This window comes from Vombatus ursinus, unplaced genomic scaffold (assembly GCF_900497805.2).
Source record: "Vombatus ursinus unplaced genomic scaffold, bare-nosed wombat genome assembly UNPS02001287.1, whole genome shotgun sequence".
NCBI lineage: Eukaryota > Metazoa > Chordata > Mammalia > Diprotodontia > Vombatidae > Vombatus > Vombatus ursinus.
Genome location: NW_020941065.1, coordinates 1,543,741 through 1,566,171, shown reverse-complemented (window position 1 = coordinate 1,566,171; position 22,431 = coordinate 1,543,741). Strand labels below are relative to the sequence as shown.

The 22,431-nt window shown below is 42.8% G+C and overlaps 1 pseudogene; it reads right to left on the bottom strand.

Moving 5' to 3' along the window:
• Positions 1-12,076: 12,076 nt before the first annotated feature.
• Positions 12,077-22,167, bottom strand: LOC114043152 (annotated as a pseudogene).
• Positions 22,168-22,431: the final 264 nt, after the last annotated feature.

Genomic DNA, 22,431 nt, shown 5'->3' with positions numbered 1-22,431 from the left:
TGGTTTTTGAACTCAGGTCTTCCTGACTAGACTGTGGTTGGCTCTGCCCCAAGCTCACTGTTTGACCTTGGGCAAGGTCGCTCATTCAATCAAAGAAACCTACTAAATGCCTACACTGGTCTTCATCTTCCATTTCTATGGCACTGATTGTTGTCCAGTCATTTCAGTCATGGCCAACTCTTCATGACCCTATCTGGGGTTTTCTTGGTAAAGATACTGGAGTGGTTTGCCATTTCCTTCTCCAGCTCATTTTACAGATGGGCAAACTGAGGCAAACAGGGTGAAGTTGCCCAAGGTCCCACAACTTAGGTCTTCCTGACTCTTGGCCCTGTGCTTTATCCACTGTGCCACCTAGCTGCCCTCCCCATGCCAACCCAATGGGTTAGAGAATGTAGATATTATCCCCACTTTACAGATGGTCATACTGAATCTTGGAGAAGTTCAATGATCTGCCCAAGGTCACACAACTGGTGTCAGAGTCAAAAAACCAGAGTGACTTGTCTGGGTCATATAATCACTAAGTGTGAGAGGCAGGACTAGAACTCAGGTCTTCCTGACTTGGAAAACAGTTCTCTACCCACCATACCATACCTTCTCTCTTATGTGAAGAGATTTTATTAATAGGAATAAAATAGAGGTCTCGTGCCATTGTGGGAGTCACCTAGGAACCAGCAGTGACTCCAGAACCTGAGAGACAGAACACAGGAGGTCTGCACCCCAGATATGGAGGAGATATCTAGGGAGAAAGAGAAGAGGAAGAAGATCCACATCTAACCTCCTTCTGCTCCAGCCATCCACCCAACAGGAGGCTTCCCTTCACTCGTCAAGGTGATGGCATTTTGGATGACAAGCCAGCCACGCCTGATGGAGCCAGAGTCTGCATCAATGGGTCTGATGGGCCAGTTGCTACACCCTTTATGTGCCCAGGCTTATGAATAGGCAGCCCCAGAAGTGGAGATGAGTGAATTCACAGCCTTCTGGCTCTAGGAAACAGGTGAGGGAATGCCTGCTGCTTATTTTAATTCCCTTTTATTTACCTTCTATTCTATTTTAAGAAAATGTCCTTTGACTTGCTGTGTTATCACGTGTCTGGTTCTGGCTGGTCGAAGAGGGAAGATTCAGGAGAAAATGGGAGCTTGTGAGCAGTGGCTTTGAACAGATGATAAACCCAAACAGGATGTAAGAATATGAGTATAGCAACAGGCATGCTCTGTATGGGGAGAAAGAGACACACAGAGAGACAGAGATAGAGATAGACAGACAGAGAAAGAGAGAGTAGACAGACAGACAGATAGACAGAAATAGAGAGACAGAGACAGACAGAGAAAGAGAGAGGAGAGACAGAGATAGAGAAATTGGAGAGAGACAAAGAGATAGAGGCAGAGATGGAGAGAGAGAGAGAGAGGGAGGGAGAGAGGGAGGGAGAGAGAGACAGAGAGAGAGGGCGGGGGGAGATTATTGCTATTCTCCATTTTGAATCTATGAAAACAAAAAATCCAGAGAGGATTAAGAAGCCTGTCAATAGCTCAATGGCAAACAAGAAGAATGACCCGGACACCCTGGTCTGCTGACAGTCCATATCATACATAGTCCAAGGGAGTAGTCATCCATCTTGAATAGACATCATCTTCTCAAGACTGCCTTCTTTGGAGCAGGGAGGTATCATCATTCCCATTATAAATAGACTTAACCCCCTTAGTGACATCATCATCATCATAACTAACATTTATATAGCACCTACTATGTGCCAGGCACTGCGCTGAGCACTTTACAATTATTATCTCACTCAACCCTCATAACAACCCTGAGAGGTAGGCACTATTATTATCCCCATTTTACAGTTGAAGAAACGGGCTAACAAAGGTAAAGTGACTTGCCCAAGGTCACACATCTAAGAACATGCTGAGGTCATATTTGAACTCAGGCCCAGTGCTCTCTGTCCACTACACCACGTAGGCATCTTGTTCACCTGCTCCATATTGCATTCATTCCTTAGCCCCTTCACTTCTCACCCAGCTGTGCTCCTCTGGATTTCTCCATCCTGCCCCAGGAACCTCTTCATCCTGTAGGATCACACCAGTCCTGGACAAAACTCTCTGATGCTGTGGCTTCTCCCTTCCTCTGATTAGAAGGTATAGACCTCTTCTCCCAGAAGCTTCATTTAAAGAGGGAGCCCAGGTCAGCCGTCTCTTCCTTTCCCTTCCCACTGTAGCCCTCTGGATTTCTCCATCATGCCCCCACATCTTGTTTCCTTTTGTATGTTGTCTCGCCCCTCCCCATCAGACTGTCAGCTCCTTACAGACAGGAACTGTCTTTCATCTTTCTTTGTTTCTCTAGCATTTAGCACAGTACCTGGCATATAGTAGGTGCTTAATAAGTGTTTATTGACTGACTACTGTCTTAGCCACCTCTCAGAATGGAATTAAGTAAAATAGGAGACTATTTTAATAAAGACTATTTTAATAAAATATAAATAATAAATAAATAATAATAAAAATAACTAATTTTTAATAAAGACTATTTTAAACTATTTTATAAAGTCAAGAGGGTGGAGTGGGGAGGAAGAAAATGAGTCAGGGGTGAGGAAGAAAGAAAAAGCCTCTCTGCTCCCTACATCCCCAATCAGCAAGATAACCTCCCCCTCTTCAGAATCTGCAAAATAACCCTATAGTAAGTTTGCAGGCAGCCCTGCATGACAGAAGCTACTGCATCTTCTAAGATTATGCTACACACACACACACACACACACACACACACACACACACACACACACACCCCCTTCATCTGGGTTTCACACAGAACTAGCTTCCAGCAAACACCTGCAGCCAGGAGGAGGGATCACTAGACACCTTAAGAAACATAGGCGCACAATAACACACACTCAACTCTAATATACTAAACTCTACATGCATTCACAGCAACACACACAAGCCCAGCTCTAGGCGTGCACACATTCATAAATGCAGATAGCAACTCATCTGTTTCTCCTGGGCATATGAGCAGGGAGATCTACAAACATATGTGTATATGTTTATTCAAATGTATTCATTTATAAAACAAAACACCAGATATTAAGAGATAGGTAGAGAAGAGGTGATAGTCCCATTGCACTTTGCCTTGATCATACTCTATTGGGGGGGAGGGAGGATACCAATGGAGTACATTGGCTGCCCACCCATCATCCTTTGCTCTTACCACTGGATTACCTTCCTTTCCTTGCCATCATATAATTCCTTCATGCCACCCTTCACTCCTGTTCTTCTCAAGAGTTCGTCATTGCTTATCGGTTGCAGCCTGTTCACACCCACCCTGTACCTCTCCGTTGCCCTGTGAGAGATGTTCATCTTTACTTCCTCAAAGGCAGTGGTGCTTATCATCTCCATCATATAGAAACATTAGTAAAACATTAGTATTGAAAATATAGGTCTTTTTTGTTGTGGGAAGCTTGGGGTCAGCGGCACTTTGCAATTTCCTTTTTTTCCTTCCACTTAATAGTATTTTATTTTTCCAATTACACGCAGAGATAGTTTCTAACATTCACTTTTGTGATTTTAAGTTCCAAATTTTGTTCCTCCCCACCTCCTCTCCTCCCTCCCCAAGATGGCATACAATCTTATATAGTCTATACATGTACAAATATATTAACCATATTCCTACATTACTTCAGTTGTACAATTTCCTGAAAGCAATTTAGCCCACTTTTTCCTCCTACCTGTCAGTTCTGAACCCCAGCTCATCATATATCTATACTATCCCAGATATACATACTATGAAGCTCCACGGCATGTCCATTCAGATGCTTGGTGAAATCTCGGCAACTGACATTCTTCATCCACTTGGTCTTTCCTGTGTGGATGGACAAGCCAAACTCTTTGGGGGGGGATTACAGCTCTCTTCCAGGAGTGTCACTGAGCTCTTCATATATGTGTCTTGTCTCTTCAGTTCAGCTGTGAGTAGGGAGCAGAAGAGAGGAAGGGACCAGACCTGAGAGGTCATGCTAACTGGGCATACGTATGATCATTAATTTAGAAGGGACCTTGGAGGTGGTCTAATGCAACCCCTCATTTCAGACAGAGAAATGAGTGACTTCCCAAGATCACACAGTTATTGAGAGACAGAGCAAGGATTGGAACCCAAATCTTCTGACTCCAAAACCCCCAAGTGTACTTTTCCACTAACCATGTTGTGTCAGTCATTGGCTTCTCTTTCCACTCATCCTCCCATGCTTTGGGGTGGGGGAAAGAAACAAAGGTTCTGTGCCCCCTCCTTCCTTTGGCACTCCATGTTAGCAGCTGGTCCAGACCAGAGGTATCCAGCTGTGTTTATCCTGCCCTGAAGAATTGATAGGGAAGGGAAGCAGGTAAATGAGAGGAGAGGTTTGGCCCTAAGCACATTTTGTGTTGGGCAGATCCATTGAGTACCAGGGATGTGAGCTGGGGCTGGGACTGGGGCTGGGGTGGAGGAGGAATCAAGATATGCTTGTTTCTATCCTTCTGGCCTTAGGCTTCCCAACCAATGCCAGCTGTGCCTTTCACCTGGACTCCCAGTGAAATTTGGTCTCCTATTGTTTCCAGTGGGAATTTCAGGCCTGAGGCACCTGGCTTGACTTGTTTATAGAATCTGTCACCCCACTCCCCTCCTCAGCTGTCTCCTCTTTAAGGAGGCTATATTCTAATTTCAGAACTAACACTCTCATTTCCAGGAGATACCCAGGACTTCAGCCCAGAGGTCATGGGGACATCCTGTACCTGGGGTTCCTGCTGATATGGTAACTGGATAGTACAAGAATATCGGAAATATTGATATTAGAGGGATGAGTCATAGCACCAGCAAGGTGGGCTGTGGAGTGAGGGATCCAGAAATATGGGCCATTGGCAACCTCCCATCCCCCAGAGAGGGCATATAAGCCCCTGTAGGGTGGGACTGGGAGTGACCATTGAGGGGGAATCCCCACCAGTGACAGGGAAACAGACCTTTTTAATTTCAAGTATGTTTTGGAAACTCTCATGCTGGTATTATTGCAGGTATATCCAGATACGTTTTTGTGTGCATAGATTTGTACATGCTTGAATATGTGTATATATATGTATAAGTGCTCTCTCTCTCTCTCTCTCTCTATATATATATATATACACATGTACATACATGTATATACATATATAGTATATATATATATATAATGAGAGAGTATGTATACACACATTTGTTGTTGTTGAGTCATTTCAGTCATGACCCCATTTGGGGTTTTCTTGGCAAAGATACCAGAGTGGTTTGCTATTTCCTTCTCCAGCTCATTCTGCAGAAGAGGAAACTGAGGCAAACAGGATGAAGTGATTTGCCCAAGGTCACACAACTAGAAAGTATCTGATTTGAACTCAGGTCTTCCTGATTCCAGGCCTGGCTCTTTATCTACTATGCCACCTAGCTGCCCACATACATGCATATGTTTGCATGTATATATTTGTGTCCATAATAATTTTTAAATCTATATTTGAAGAATTTCAGAGTTTGAAGAACCTCAGAGTCTATGTAATTTAATCTGTAGCTGAAAACAAAATCCTTCCACCACATCTCTGGGAAGTGGTCATTTTGGCCTTGCTTGAAAACCTCTGATGAAGGGGGAGCACCCCACCCCCGAGGCCATCCACCTTACTTGTTAGGAAGCTTGCCCTCACATGAAGCTTAAATTTTTCACCACAGGACTTCCCCCTGTTACTCCTAGTTGTTCCCTCCAGGGCTAAGCAGAATAAGGTTACCCCCTCTTCCATGGGAGTCCCTTCAAGTGCTTGAAGACAGTCATCATATCTCCCTTTGATCTTCTATCCTCCAGGCAAAACATGCCCAGTGCCTTCAACCAATCCACATTTGATGTAGACTCAAGGGCCTTCAATATCCCGCATGCTCTCCAGCTTATCCATATCTTGTTGAAACCCAGAATTGAACACAGAACTCCAGATTGACAAAAGCCTTGAATGCCAGAGTCAAAGATTTGCTTCTGTGGGTATCTGGTAAGCAAAGGGGAACCACTAAGCTTTTGAAGGACAAGGGCAGTAGCATCATTAGGTAAGTAAGTGATGGATAAGGTGGTACCAACTGTCCTTGATTAATTCAAATTATCAGGCCCAGATAAAGGACTTGGCCAAGTACTGACAAAAAGGGTAGCTAGGATTGTTGCACCAATAACAATCATGGAGAGTAGGAAAGGTACTCTGGGATTTGTTTAGTCATTTTCAGTCATGGCCAACTCTTTGTGACCTCATTTTCTTGGCAAAGATACTAGAGTGGCTTGCCCTTTCCTTCTCCAGGTCATTTTACAGATTAGGAAACTGAGGCAAGTGGGGTTAAGTGATTTGTCCAAGGTCACATAGCTAGTAAGTGTCTGAGGCTGGATTTGAACTCAGGTCTTCCTGTCTCCTGGCCCAAGCTCTACACATTATAGCACCACCTAGCTGCCTCTCATTGGGAATAGAGAAAGCTAAACATTGCCCTGATTTTCCAAAAGATGGGAAAGAATGAAGTCTATATGCTACAATAAATTTAGCTTCAATTCTCGCCATAATTTTAGGTTATATTATCTGAGAAATGGCCAGAGAACACCTGGAGCAAGAAGCAGTCATGACAGAGAACCACCATGGCATTACCAAGAATAGGGCATGTAGGGCTGATTTTATTTCTTTTTCTGGCAGGAATACTAGACAGAGATAAAGAATGTTGTAAGATGATACTTTTCCTAGACTTTTAGCAAAGTATTTGACAAAAATTCTCATATTATTCTTGTAGACAAAATGAAGAGATTTGGGCTAATTAAAGATATAATCAGGTGGATTTGTAATTGGTTACATAGTTGGACCCAAAGAATCACAATAAAAGATTCAACAACAGCTTCAAAGAAAGTCCCTAGTGGAGCGTGCCAGGGATCTGTCTATGGTGCTATTCTGTCAGTGACTTGGATAAAGGCATACATGCACAGAATTCTAGTTTCCTCCAAAGCTCAGCTCAAACATTACCTCCTACGGGAACCTTTTCCTGCTTCTTCCAGCTGCTAATACCTCCTGTCCAAAATTACCTTGTATTTATTATGTATTGCATATATTTATATATAGCAGCTAGGAGGCACAGCACTGGACCTGAGTCAGGAAGACGACTTCAAACACAGCCTCAGATACTCACCAGCTGTGTCGCCCTAAGCCAGTCATTCAATCTCAATCTGATTTAGTTTCCTTACCTATAAAATGGGGATAATAACAGCATCTACTTCCCAGGACTGTTCTGATGATAAAATCAAATATTTATAAAGCACTTTGCAAACCTTAAGGCACTACATAAATGCTAGTTATCATCACCACCACCATCATCATCATCATTTGCACATTTATATACCTATAGGATGTAATAGATTGTAAGCTCTTTGAGGTCAGTTTTGTCTCCCCAGCCCCCAGCACACTACCTGGCAAATAGTAGGGGCAGTTATGTGTCAAATTAGATAGAACAGTGGTCTTGGAACCCATCTTCTTGAGTTCAAATATAGCCTCAGACACTTACTAAATGTGTGACCCTGGGTGAGTCACTTCACCCTGTTTGCCTCTGTTCTTCACCTATAAATTGAGCTGGAGAAGGAAATGGCAAACTACTCCAGTCTTTTTGCCAAGAAAACCCCAAAATGAGGTCACAAACAGTTAGACATAATGACTGAATAGCAGCAATAAATGTTTGTTGATTGGTTGATTATCAAATTTGTACACGAAATGAGACTAGGAAGCAGTTAACACACTGGGGCAAAGAGTAAAAGTCCAAAAAGATCTTGGCATTTTAGAACATTGGATCAAATCTAATAGATGGAATTCAATAGGAATAAAGGGAAGGGAAGGGAATAAACATTTATTAGTCAGCTACTGTAGTCAGGTGCTGTACTAAGCACCTTACAAATATTATGTCATTTTGATCCTGATAACAACCCTGGGAGGTAGGTGCTATTATAATACCCACTTTGCAGTTGTTAAAACTGAGTCAGACAGAGGTTAAATGACCTGCCCAGAATTACTCAGTTAGGAAGTGGTTGCAGTCAGATAGGAACCCAAATGTTTCTAACTCCAGGCCAGACAACACTCTATCCACAGTACTACTTTACTTATTGTTGCTAGGCAGCTAAGTGCTGCCGTGGATACAGTTGCTGGGCTTACAATCAGAAAGACTTATCTTCGTGAGTTCAAATCCAGCCTCAAGACACTCAAGCTAAGTGACCCCAGGTAAGTCTATTTGCCTCAGTTTCCTCATCTGTAAAATGATCTGGAGAAGGAAATGGCCAACCACTCCAATATATTTGCCAAGAAACCTAAACAGGGTCACAAAGAATCAGACACAACTGAACCACAATACCCTCAGGTTCAAAAAAATCAATTTCACAAGGATGAAGAGAATCTAATGTCGCTAAGGAATAGTTAAAAAAATACAATGATCTTGAGGGTTTTTTTTAATGCAGTGAGTTCAATGTAAGAGTTCCATCATGTATGATGGAACTTTCGGTTTACATTCAGAATGGACGGAAGAGACATCCCACTGCATTTTGCCCTGGTAAGAATACATCTAGGGCACTGTGGTCAGTCCTATGTGCCACAGTTTGAGAAGGATGAATGATAAACTGGATGGCATCTACAATACGGGAGTCCTCTTGTTCTCCTTGGTCCCAGAGAGCAGAACTAGAAGAAATGGGAGGGGTGGGGGGTACACAGAAGAGCGTTTCTGCTCAATGTCAAAAAAATCTTCCTCACAATCAGAAGTGAAAGGAGCAGCCTCTGGGGGTGACTCATTAGAGAGAGTTAGACACAATGACTGAAAAATTTGTAAAGCACTTTGCAAACTTTAAAGCACTATATAAATGCTAGTTATCATCATCACCACCATCATCGTCATCATTTGCGTATTTCTATACCTATAGGATGTAATAGGTATTACGTCCCTCATTAGAGAAAGTTAAGGCTAGGTCAAAGAGTAGGTGCTTAACAAATGTTTATTGATTGATTGGACAAATGACTGCCTGTCAGGATGGTCATAAAGTGGCTCAATCGGGCCTGGGTAAAACTAGAAGGCCTCTGAAATCCCTTCTAACTCTGAGTTTCAGGGATTCTGAGATTCTCATGCCTTAGGTGCAGGGTCAGGTACAGTAGAGATTTGTAAAATTAAATTGAATTAATTCCTTCTCCTGAATATGTTTCTCTCTTTTCTCCCACCCTAGGGTCCTGACCCTCTCTCCTCTTTCTCCTTCTTTATCCCCTTTGCTGTCTTTCTTTCTTCTACTCCCTCTCTCTGATGTCTCAGCTGGCCTAACTCTTTTCTGTTATATACAAGAAAAGGCTTAACTATAGTCAATTAAGAAACAGGATTTGGGGCTGTTCTATGGCAAACAATTCTTTTCTGGTTAACCCCAGTGAAGACCCAGCCTCTTATCTCCTGCTTCCCTGGGAACAGAGAAAAACACCAGCTGTAGATTCTCCCACAGTCTCAGCCAACAGTTTCCCTCCTAACTGTCACCTGTCCAACCTGACAAAAGATTGCCCTGATTAGAGGAGGAGAGGGAAATGAGACACTAAGAGATGAGGAGACCCCTCTGAAGGCCACTGGCACTTGAACTCATACCCAGAGCCTCATCCCAGCTTTACCATTCATGTCCTTTGTGGCCTTGGGCAAGTGTCTGCACCTCTCTGAACCTCAGTTTCTTCATCTGTAAAAAGAGGGAGTTGAATTCAATGTCCCCTAAAGTCCCTTCCAAATCTAACTCTGTGATCCTGTGGGTCTATGGGAATTGGTGTCTATGGCATCTTCCAACTCATGGTTTTTGTGATTCTGAGATTGCTCTTCAGAATAGCCCTTATGCAGAGCTCTGACTCAGCTCACTTCTCCCCACTCTCCTAGGGTTGGGGATGAGAACTAAAGCGGATGGGGGGGGGGGTCAGAGAAGATGCATACCCCAGAGAAAGAATATATTTCAATGCAGAAACCAGAAAATATTCCTCTCCATCCATCCCCCTGGGGCCATCTGCATGAAAGACACTTTGCTGCCCCCATGTGGCTCTGAGATGCTATTTTTCATAAAGCTTCCAAAAAGACCCCAGGTTTGTCTTTTCCTGAGTAGCCAAAAAAGCCAGCTCTGGGGAACATAGATGATCTCTCAGCCAGGCTGGGACCCTCTAGAACAGGCCCCTTTATACAAAGGTCATGACCATGGACTGCTTCTGACAGCCTGGTGTACAAGAAGTCCCAGGAGTCAGGGGTTCTTGCTCCATCATTAGCAATCTAGGGGACCTTGGCCAAGTGGTATTCCTCAACACAGCAAGCATTAGTTAGGCAACTACTGTGTAAGGAGCCTCACTTTTGGTGAAGGATAGACACAAACAGCCACTGCCCTCAAGAAGCTCATAGTTCTTTTCTGACCTTTCAGATGTCAGTGCTCTGGATAAGACAATCAAGAGAGGTGAACCCAGCCTGACTAGGGGACATAGAGAGGGGAAGGACAATCGTATAAAACAAGACATGGGAAGGTCAGAGAATCACAGACGGTGACTTGGAAGGGAGCTCCACGGCAATTTAGTCCTGCCAATAGAAGAAAAGAACCCCCCTCTATAAAATACCCAAAGATCAAACAATTAATCCATAAATATCTATAAATCACTTACCATGGCAAACCCAACCTCTGCCTGAAGGCCTCCAAGAAGGAGGAACCCACTCCATCTAGGGAGCTCCATGGCCATCTAGTCCAACCAAAAACAGAAAAGGACTCCCCTCTATAAAACACACAATAATCAGCCAACTCATCCACAATTATTTATTAACTACCTACTATGGCAAGTGATCATCCAATCCTCTGCCTGAAGACCTCCAAGGAGGGATTACCCACTGACCTAAAGACAGTCCATTCCACATTCCAGCTTTCATTTGGCAGGAAGCTATTCTCCCCTGAAATCAATCCAAAATTGACCTCTTTACACTTTATCAAGCAATCAGGGACTTATCAAGCACCTGCTGTGGGCCAGGCACCTGGTACTCCTAGTCCTGCCCTTTAGAACCAAAGAGAACCAGTCTACTCTCTTCTGGTTCTTCTGAAACTTGAAGGCAGTTATCACATTACGCCTGAGTTTTTCTCAAAAAATAAATCCCCTCCATTCTTTGCAGCAGTCCCTGTAGGGTATGATCTCAATGTGGTATAAAGAGTGCAGGATTTGGAGTCAGGGGTTCCCACATGCAGGTCACGTCTCCTCTACTTTCCCATCAGCAAAATGGGATCTTTGGACCAGGTAATCTTAAAGGGCTTTAACACCTAAATCCTATAATGTTCTGGTACCAAGAAGAATAAGATAAGGGGAAAGGACTATGAGAAATGTGAGAAAAGGTATATCACATTCATGGTGAGAGTATGGGTGAGGTGTTTTGACCCCATATTCATGAAGGGAAATTCTATCTGAACTGGACCATGAAGAAAAGTAGGAACTTCCACAGACAAGGGTGAGGGAGTCTATTCCAGGAGTGGGGGTTGATAAGATCAAAGGCCCAGAGATCTGAGAAATGGAGACAAGAATGGGGGACAGAGGCTAGACCAGTTTGGCCAGAAGGAGAATATAAGAAATGGGGGTTATTGAGATAAAACTGTACAGGTAGGTTGTAGCTAAACTATAGAGGATCTGAATGCCAGACTTGAGAGGATATACTTTATGGGGTGAGGGCAGCTAGGTGATGCAGCGGACAGAGTGCTGGCCCTGGAGTTAGGACGACTCATCTCCCTGAGTTCAAATCTCGCCTCAGATATTAGCTGTGTGACCCTGGGCAAGGCACTTCACTCTGTATGCCTCAGTTTCTTCATCTGCAAAATGAGCCACAGAAGGAAATAGCAAACCACTCCAGTATCTCTGCCAAGAAAACCCCAAATGGGGTCACAAAGAGACAAGACTGAAAATAATTGAAGAATCACACTTTATTAGATATACAATAGGGAGCCATTGAAGGTTTTTCAGTAAAGTAGGGACTCACTTTCCTCCTCTGTAAAATGGGGTAGTTGGACCTGATGATCTCTAAGATCTTTTCCAGTCCTGAGGTTCAAAGGTTCTACTAACTCAAATAATGAAATTTTTATTGAATATCTGCTATGACCAGGTTGATAAAAAAAATACAAGGCACATACTCACTTACAGTCTAGTTGGAGAAACCAAGAAGAAAACAGACAAGAGAAAAATATTGGGTAATATTGGGAGTAATCAGGGAAGGCTTCCAGGAGGAGTGCAGGGCTATACAAATGTCACTTTCTCCAGAGGCACTTGCTGAGAGCATCATTTCAGCACCAAGAAGTCTGATGAAGAGATTAATCCTGAAAGGAAAACACCATTTCTCAGGCCTCTCAAGGCTACCTCCCCCTCCCCTGATACCCCATGGCCTGGCTTACATACCCAGGTAGAGCCTCCCAGGTCAGGGCCACTCAGCTCCTCCCCAGCCTGGTTTGGAGGTCCCTCAGCTCAGCCCGATCAATGTTGTTCCCACCACACACGATGACCACGATGGAGCCCAGTGAGGGGCTGAGGAGGCCCTCAGCCTGGAGCCGGCCCAGGCAGCCTGAATAGATGGCAGCTAGTGCAGCCCCACAGGCTGGTTCCACCAGCATCCTCTCATCATCTGTGGCCAGCAGGAAGGACAAGGCCAGGGGTGCAGGAAGACAGGACAATGAAATAGGGAGACAGAGAGATACCAAGAGCCAGTCAGGACTCAGCACAAGGTACCACTGTGTTCTATTGGGTCCTCAATAGTTCCTTATGCCATGACCCATGCTGGTAGCTAGGCGGTGCAGTGGATACAACACCAAACCCAGAGTTAGGGAGACCTGAGTTCAAACCCTACCATGGACACTTACTAGTCATGAGACCCTGGACAAGGCAATGTCACTCTGTCGAACTCAGTTTCCTCTTCTGTAAAATGAGTGCTATTGTCACCTGCCTCCCAGGGTAGAGAGGTTACAAGGATCAAATGAGATATCATTTGGAAAGGTTGGGGAACTCATCCCCACTCAGGTATGAAGGACAAATGTGGAGAAGGCAAGACCAACCTCAAGGGGTCAAGGGACAATAGTGGAATGCCAGCTCTGGGGTGAAATTTCAGGGAAATACTTTGAGATTAGAGGGCTGTTTTCAGTGACCCTCAAGTCACAGACTTGGGTGGTCACTCAGTTTGTCTACAGGCAAGGCTAACCTTCCTACAGCACTCACCAAGGAAGCGTTCAATGGCCTCGACGGCTTCCATGTCGTCTACCACCTCCAAGATGATCTGGCACTCATGGGCACGCACCAGTGCCCGGGCAAGCACTGTCTTGGCACCCAGACATTTTGCTATGCTGGGAGGGGAAAGAAGCAGTGAATTCTAATGGGAGACCCTGGAGAAATCAAATCCCACATGTGAGAAAGACACAGCTCACAGATCATAGAAAGTGTGCCACAGTGGAAAGGGGGTTGTGTTTAATAAAGAGACCAAGGACCTGGGAGGGGGTGTTCAAAGCCCAGCTCTGCCTCTTATTAGCTGTATGACCTTAGGCAAGTCACTCAGGCCTCCACTATAAAATGAGATGGTTGGACTGGGTGGTCTCTGAGATCCCACTACTGTGGTCTTTTGAAAAGACCTAAGACATTATCTAGCTCCTTTACTGTTCTTTTGCAGATGTACATATGTAATTATGCTTAAGGATCTGGAATTGGAAGGGGTGCCAGAGGCCATCTAGTCCAACCCTCTCATTTTACAGATAAGGAAACTGAGGCCCAGAGAAGGAAAGTGATCTTCTGGGACCAACACAACCCCTTGAAAGTCAAGCAATGCCCACCTGGTAATGTCAGGCAAGGTGACAAGTCTCCCAGCCTGGATGGCTTGGTTAAAGCTGTCAGCCCCCCGGGTCTCCATGGTGATGATGGGCACATCCTGCCAGCCCACCTGCTTCATTCCTGCCACTACACCAGCCAGGAGGCCCCCACCCCCTACAGAGAGGATGATGACACCAGGCCCGGTACCCAGAGTATCCTTGAGTTCATGAATCATACTGCCATGGCCTTCCCTGGAGACAAGGGCAAGAAGAGAAAGGCCCCCATTACCACCACCCCACCAAAAGCATGCCTGATGGAGTCAGGAAGACCTGAGTTCAAATCCTGCCTCAGATATTTACTACCTATGTGACTGTAGGCAAATTGCTTTGTCTGCCTCAGTGTCTACATCTGTAAATCAGTTAGTCAATAAAAATTCATGAAGCGTCTACTATGTGCTTGATTGGGCACATATGATTAAGCATCTACTATGTGCTACCAGGCACTGTGTAAGGCATGATGCACATGTTAAAAATGGAAAGATAATCCCTGCCCTCAGGGAGCTTACAGCTCAATGGAGATAAGAATAGCACCTATCCTCAGGTGTTAGGACCAAATGTTTGTAAAGCACTTTGCAAATCTCAAAGTGCCATAAAATGTTAGTGATGATGATGATGATGATGATGATGATAAATAAAGAGCTCTAAAATGCCAGGGCTGGGAAGAATCTTGGAATATGAAATATCAGAGCTGAGAGGGACCTTAGCAATCCCTCCTCATTTAACAAAAGGAAACCTGGGACCCAGGCCCAAAGGCCATATTCATGGTCACACACGTTTGTGTCAGTCTCAAGATTAAAATCCAAGTTTCTCAGATCCCAACCCAGAGCCATTCCCTTGTCCCAACCTGTCATAGAAACATAACCTGGTGCTCAGAAGCCCAAGTTACTGGCTCTGTGCCCCAGCCCAGGTCACCCTTCCTGGGACAATTCTAATGTTGGCAGCCCACAATCAAGTTGCACAGAGAAAAAGAAGGGAGAAAAGTGTCTGAATCCCCATAATGTAATCTGAATAGTAGTGAATCAGTTTCTAATGAGAGCTGACAATAAATGCAGGGACCTAAATGTTGGAGGTTCAAGGGACAAGAGCTGGGAAAGGGGAAGGGGCTCATAGTCACCAGATCAGTGGGTGGTCAAAGGGGCGAATGCTGACCTAACCATCCATTTTGACCATCTCCTGGGCCTTCAAATTGGCTTCATCCCATATCTACAGGAAATTGGATAGAATTAATTCATGAATTAAAAGGCACTTATTAAGAATCCAAGACATAGAGAAGGGAAAAAAAGATATGGAGTGATCAGGGATTGGGGTCTTATAACCTAATCATATCATCAGTGCTAATGGGATATAGGAGAGAAAGGGGGAAAGGTAATGTCTGGGTCAGGGATTCAGATTCTAAAGATCTTAATGGAAACACTGGGGCCAGGCTGTAAGCCAGTGGTTAAAGCCACTTGGGGATTCCTATGGTCAATGGACATTGGGATTCAGGCTGTGTCCCAAATCTGCCTCTTCCCACTCCTTCTCTCCTAATTTGGATTAGACTGACTTAGAGCCCAAAACAAGTGGAAATATGTTTAGCAGCCTTTTTTTCCCACTTCTAAACCATCCTGCAATATATGAATATAATGGAGTATTACTGCACTGTAATGAACATGAAGAATCCATAGAAGTAAGAGAAAACTTCTATGAACTGATGCAGAGGGAAGTGAGCAAATCCAGGCAGACAAGGTACACAATAACAACAGATAACCAGATGGAAAGAATGACAATAAGGAAAAACCAACCACAACAAAACTGGATGAAGTTATAATGACAAATCTTAGCCTCAAGAAGATATACGGGAGTATGCTTCCTGCCTTTCTTTGCAGAGGAAGAGAACTATGGGTGTAGACAACTGCCTATAGCTGTTGGATTTGGTGCGTGCATTAGGTTTCCTGAATGGGTGTTAATTTTCCTCTTTTCCATTCTCATATTTTGTCTCCTCTTCTTTTTAAATTTTTTTTATTAATTTATTTTGAACTATCAACAATCACTTCCATAAGCTTTCGAGTTTTAAATTTTTCTCCCCCTCCCTCCCCCCCTCACTCCCCAAGACAGTGTACAATCTGATATAGGCTATACATATATATTCCTATTAAACATATTTGCACATTAGTGATGTTGTAAAGAAGAATTAGAACCAATAGGCAGAACCATCAGAAAGAGAAAACAAAACAAAACAGAAGGAAAAAATAGCAAATGGTGTGCTTTGATTGGCATTCAAACTTCATAGTTCTTTCTTTGGATATGGATAGCATTTTCCATTATGAGAACTTTGAAGATGTATTAGATCCTTGCATTGCTGAGAAGGGCTAAGTCTATCAATGTTAGTCATTGCACAACGTGGCTGTTACTGTGTACAACATTCTCCTGGTTCTGCTCACTTCACTCAGCATCAGTTCATACAATTCTTTCCAGGTTTTTCTGAAGTCCTCCTGCTCATCATTTCTTACAGCACAATAGTATTACATTCATATACTACAACTTGTTCAGCCATTCCCCAACTGATGGGCATTCCCTCAATTTCCAATTCTTTGCCACCACAGAGCTGCTATAAATATTTTTGTACATGTGGGTCCTTTTCCCATTTTTATGATCTCTTTCGGATGTAGCCCTAGAAGTGCTATGGCTGGGTCAAAAGGGATGCACATTTTTGTAACACATTTTAGCACATTTTTCCATTCTAATTTAAAAAAAAAAAGATGGCCCTCTAAGAGGAAGTGGGGAGAAATGCTAGGAAATGAGAGTGATGTAAAAACAGAGGGCTGCAGTTAGGAAGATTCGAGCTCAAATCTGGCCTCAGACACTTACAAGCTGTGTGACCCTGGGCAAGTCACTTCACCCTGTTTGCCTCAGTTTACTCATCTCTAAAATGAACTGGAGAAGGAAATGGCAAACCACTCCAGTATCTTTGCCAAGAAAACCCCAAATGGGGTCTTGAAAAATCAAACCTGACTGAAATAACTAAACAACAAACAAGAAGGACAAGAGGAAAATGTCCCCAACTTTTTTGTAAAAATGGGCTGGAACCACCCTTACTAAAAACTGGCAAACGTTTTGTTTGTTTGCTCAAGAAATATTTATTCAACACATACTCAGCCCTGTTCAAGGCTCTGTAGACAAAATAGAAGGCTTCATGGTATAGTGGGGACAGAACTGGATATGAAGTCAGGAGAGGGGTGTTCTAAAACTCCCTCTGATGATTACCAGTTATGCAACCATGAGCCTAAGCTTTCTTTCTCAGACATTTAAACTTTCTAAGCCTCAGTTTCCTTATCTATAAAATGGGGATAACAATATTCTTTACATGTTAACTCTATTCAATAGAATTAATTAATTCAATGGATTAATTATCTATAGAAGTTAATTATTCAATAGGATAAAGGCAGCATGGAATGATGGATAGAGAGCCACACTTGGATTCAAGAAGATGTTAGCTCAGATCCTGCCTCTAACACTAGCTGGGCAGCCCTAGGTCACTCTCTAGGACCTATGCAACTCCCTAGGGCTCATCTACTCAGTCAACAACACCCAAACACTAAGGAAAGCACAGAACTATCTGGCTTTCTACCAATACCTGTCTGACTTTTCTCAAAGGGTGGTTGTGAGGCTCAGGCAAGATAATGTATGTGAAGCCTTGAATATAGCATCCTAGAGCTGGTTCCTGCCCTCAAGGTGCTTATAGTCAAATCAATAAGAATTTACTAAATGCCTTGAATTTATTAAACATGGGGGATACAAAGAAAAGCAAAAATGTTCCCTGCCTTCTAGGAGCTCAGTCCAATCCCAACAGTTATTTACAAAGAAGATAAAGAAACTGGACGTCATTAACAGAAGTAAAACATATTAGGGTAAGAGAATTCTAATTTTAAAGCATTAAAGACCAAGGAGAGTGTAAACTATGGGCCCCCCAGTGCACTAGTTCAGAGGACTCTTATCTTGTTCACCCCTTCAAGCATTTGGGGGGCTCTTTGATCAAAAAACCCTGCAGGTTTAAAATGATGTTAATTTACAGCCAATGACAAAGATACTGTAATTTTTCCCCTTCTAAATTAAAATATTTGAAGGGAGAACCAGACCTACAATTTCCTTGATGAAGGGACTCCCATATGAAAACTCCATCCACCATTGAAGATTGGCTACTAGTCTGCAATTTATAACCTCAGTGAGTTAACTAGGGCTTTAAGAGGTTCAGTGACTTAAGGATCATAGAGTTAGAGGTAGAGGTCATTTAGAGGAACCCCTTCATTTCATAGATGAAGAACCAGAGAAGTGAACTAAGGTCACACAACTATGAAGTGGTTGAGGCAGGATTTGAGATCAGATTTTCCTGATTCCAAATCCAGGGCACTAACCCCTGCACCACCTAACTTCAATACTCGCTCTTTTACCCATGTATTGTTTAGAAGTAAATATGATGCTGTTAGTTGTGAATTTTGTGATCTGACCCTGGCAAGAGGTCCTGGTCCAAATAAAAGAGGGGTAAGAAGAGGCCAGGGGCAGAACATGGTACAGAAAGATGCATTTTAGTTGGACTGGTTGAAGTGCTCTCCCACCAAGAGGCAGAGGGATGGACAAAATGACCTCTAGGGTCACTTGTAGCCTGAGGACCAGAGACTTGGCAAAGCTGGGAGAAAATTAACCATGGATAGGGCATGGCTTCTCCTGAAGCCCCTTGAGAAGACCTCTGCAGAATAAAAAGAGGATAGTAATAACTCTAATATTTACCTGGTCTCTGGTTGTCATGGGGCTGAAATGGTAGAAAAAAGAGAAGGAAAGCACTTTGGATTCCTTCAAATATAGAAAAGTTGGCCATCATTACAGTATTAATTAAAATGATCATATTTGTTATGGTTGTATTAATAAATGTAATTCTAAGAGAGTCATGGATAGAAAGTGGGACTTCAAGTCAGATGGGCCTGGCTTTAATTCCCATCTCTGACACATACAGACTGTGTGACCCTGGACAAGTCTTACACTGTCTCAGGACCCCGAGGTAACTCTCTAAGACTAGCAGTTACAAGGCAGGTGCACTTGCTTTGGTAGAGGGAGTTCCCTCACCAGAAGTTATTTACATTAATAAAGACACAGAGCCAATAAAATAGCATTATTATACTTCTAAGACTGAAGAGGTTGAGGAGATAACAGGTAGAAAGAGAGATCCCAGCTGCCCCCAGGCCCTCCCAACCTCCCAGTGGGCTGTGCTCTGCAGGAAGCCTTCCATTACCTTCCCCACCATCTGCACCTCAGCCCCTTCCCTCTCCAGCCTCTCAAGCAAAGTTGGGTTGGCACTCTTGGGCAACACAATGGTGGCTAGGATGCCCAGCTTTCTGGCAGCATAAGAGGCAGCCACACCTGCATTTCCCCCTGTAGAAGCAAGGAAAGGGTTAAGGGGTCATACATAGTTAGTCTGACATTTACATGTACTTAATAAGGGAGAATATGGGAGAAGAAGATGAAGGCCAAAAAGGAAGCTGCCATCTTGGTAAAGGACATTCTTTTAGAAAAAGTATGAGCATAGAAGTTAAGATGTCTTCAAAAAGGGAGCTATAGGGCCCATACATATTCAGTGTTTTGTCTCCCATATCAACCCAACACTCTGGGATCAAAGCATCACAATATCTCAGGATATAAGAGGTCTTAGACATCATTTAGTCCAATTCTTTCATTTTACAAATGAGGAATCTGAAACCCAGAGAAGCTGTGACTTGCCCAAGGTCACACAAGTAGTAAATAGAAGAACCAGGGTTTGAACCCAACTCCTCCTGTACCATATTTTCTTCCTCCGAATTTCCAACTTCTTCCTATCAGTTAATAAACATTTATTAGGCACCCACTATGTGCCAGGCATTATTATAAGCACTGGAGATACAAAAAAAGGCAAAAGATAATCCTTTTGCTCAAAAAGCTCACGGTCTAATGGGAGAGACATAACATGCAAGCAATTTTGTACAAAGAAGCTATATATAAATATATATGATTAATTGAAGATAATCAACAAAAGGAGGCATGAGGATGAACAGATAGCGAAAGGTTTCTCATAGAAGATAAGGTTTTAGTTGTAATGGCCTCATTTCTTCTTCGTAAAATATGATGCAAGAGTCTCAGGCAAGGTAGGGGGAGGGGAAGCCATGATCTATTTGAGAAGAGCTACTATGGTGAATGGGATAGTGAGTTAATTACAGAGGCATAAAAGGATTGCCTAGTAGTAGTGAGGGTCAAGGTCATTTAATATTCAAATTTAAAGAAAATTTGACATGAACTGATAGGAAACATAGTACAGTTGCATGATTTTTTTCCAACCTTCATTCAACACCACATGTGTGGGCGTAAAGACAGTGTATGTGAGGCTTGACAGGACATAATCAGTGATATGAAAAGGTAGCAAATGACTCAAGAAGAGAGTTTATTGTTGAATTAAACTAGTTCACGGAAGGGGTCTAGATAGGGAATGGAGAAGAGTATGGCTAATGTAGGAAAGGAGGGGGTACTTTTGTGGGTTATGGCAAGATTGAGGGTATGACCACCTTTATGTATGGCTGAGGTGGGGTAGAGGAGTAGGTCATGGGGGGTCAAGGTATTTGAAGGGGAAATCAAACCCTTTTTCTAAATGCCCCCCTAAATCTTTCTTAAGCTACATTAAGAGAGCCAAAGTATCCAAAGCAGGAGAGATATGATGCTCCCTCTGTAATCTTCCAAGGTCAGACCATATCAGCAGGATTTCCATTCAGTTTTGGGTGCTGTTGGATAAGACTGTTGACAGCCTATGGTGATGAAGATGATAAAACCATACCGTATGAGAATGAACTGAAGGAACTGAGAATGTTTAGCCTGAGGAAAAATAGATTTGTGCTGTGAGGGCATGATGATAGCTGTTTTCAAATATCTGAAAGTCTGTCAAGTGGAAGAGTCAATCAAAAATCAGTAAGCATTTATTAAATGATTACTATATACTAGGCACTGTTCTAAGCACTGAGGATACCAAAAAAAGGTAAAAAAAAACCCAGTCCTCATATTTTAATGGATTAGATTCATTCTACTCAGTCCTAGAATTAGGTAGAAGAGGGGAGAGAAAGTTATAGCAAGGTACATTTCCATTCAACTTAAGGAAAAACTTCCTAAGAACAAAAGTTGCTCAAAAGTAGGATGGGTTGCCTTGGGAGGTAATGATGTGCCCATAGCTAGAGGTTTTCAACATAGGTATGGATACCACTTGATAAGCATTTTGTAGAATGGATGCTTAGCTAGAGATGCATTGGATGAGATGATCTCTGAGATCCTTTCCCACTCTGACATTCTACTCTTCACTCAGTCTCCAGATTTGTTCTATACTCTTTCCTCAGACCTTTCTCCAAGAATTTTTAACCAAATAAGGAAGGGGAGTGATGACAAAAGCTAAAAAACAACTTTTCATATACATGAAATTGTAAAGTTTTCAAATCCATGAACAAAATCAATGCAGCTAGAATAAGAAGAGAAGCTATTAATTGGGAAAATCTTTACAACAAATATCTCTGATAAGGATCTGACTGCCAAGACATATAGGGAACTAACATAAATGAAACAAAACCAAGAGCCATTCTCCAGTGTTAGTGGTCAAAATATATGAATAAAGAGTTGTCAAAAGAATCACAAACTATAAACAACAACATGGATTGCTATGAATCATTTATAATAAATAAATATGAATACCACTCACCACTTTCTTACCCAAGTTCACCTTGTGATTTTCCTCTAATTTTCTTTAACTTCTCTTTCCAAATTGTCCCTGCAAATCATCGTCTCTTTCCATCAATCTCCTCTAGTGTCTCCTCCAAACCTCTCACCTCCAATCCCTTTCCACAACCTCTTCCCCTCAATCTCAACCCCAACCTGTTGTCCAAATATCCACAAACCTCTTCTTCCCCAGTTCTATTAACCTATGCCCCTGAATGAATAAGGGGGAATCTATAAAGTACTCCTTCCCACCCCCAGACTCTAGTTCTGTAGATACCATAGACACAAGAGTCCCCACTTCCTACCCACCCCTTCATTCTTAGGATACCCAGGAAGACTCAGGGATATAGGGAGGATGAGCTCACCTGAGGGACACACAAAGTGTTTGCAACCCTTCTTGGACACCTGTGGAAAGAAGAAAGGGAGAGCCAGGCACTCCTCACTTGTCAAGAAATATGTGCAGTGATATGGAAGCATGTGGAATTTACATATGAAATACCAACTTTTTCAGCCACACAAACATACACACCCATAATGGACACAAATGAATACACTGTTTTTTGTTTGTTTGGTTTTTTAACGGTAATTTTTATTTATTTTTTTGTTTTAAACATTTACTTTCACAAGATTTTGAGTTCCAAATTTTCACCTCCCTTCCTCCCTCCCCACCCACCCTCATTGATAAGGCAAGCAACTAAATATAGGTTATATATGTGCAGTTATGCAAAACACTTCCATAGTAGACATGCTGTGAAAAACTAACTCTATTTTCCTTAATCCTATTCCACCCACCCATT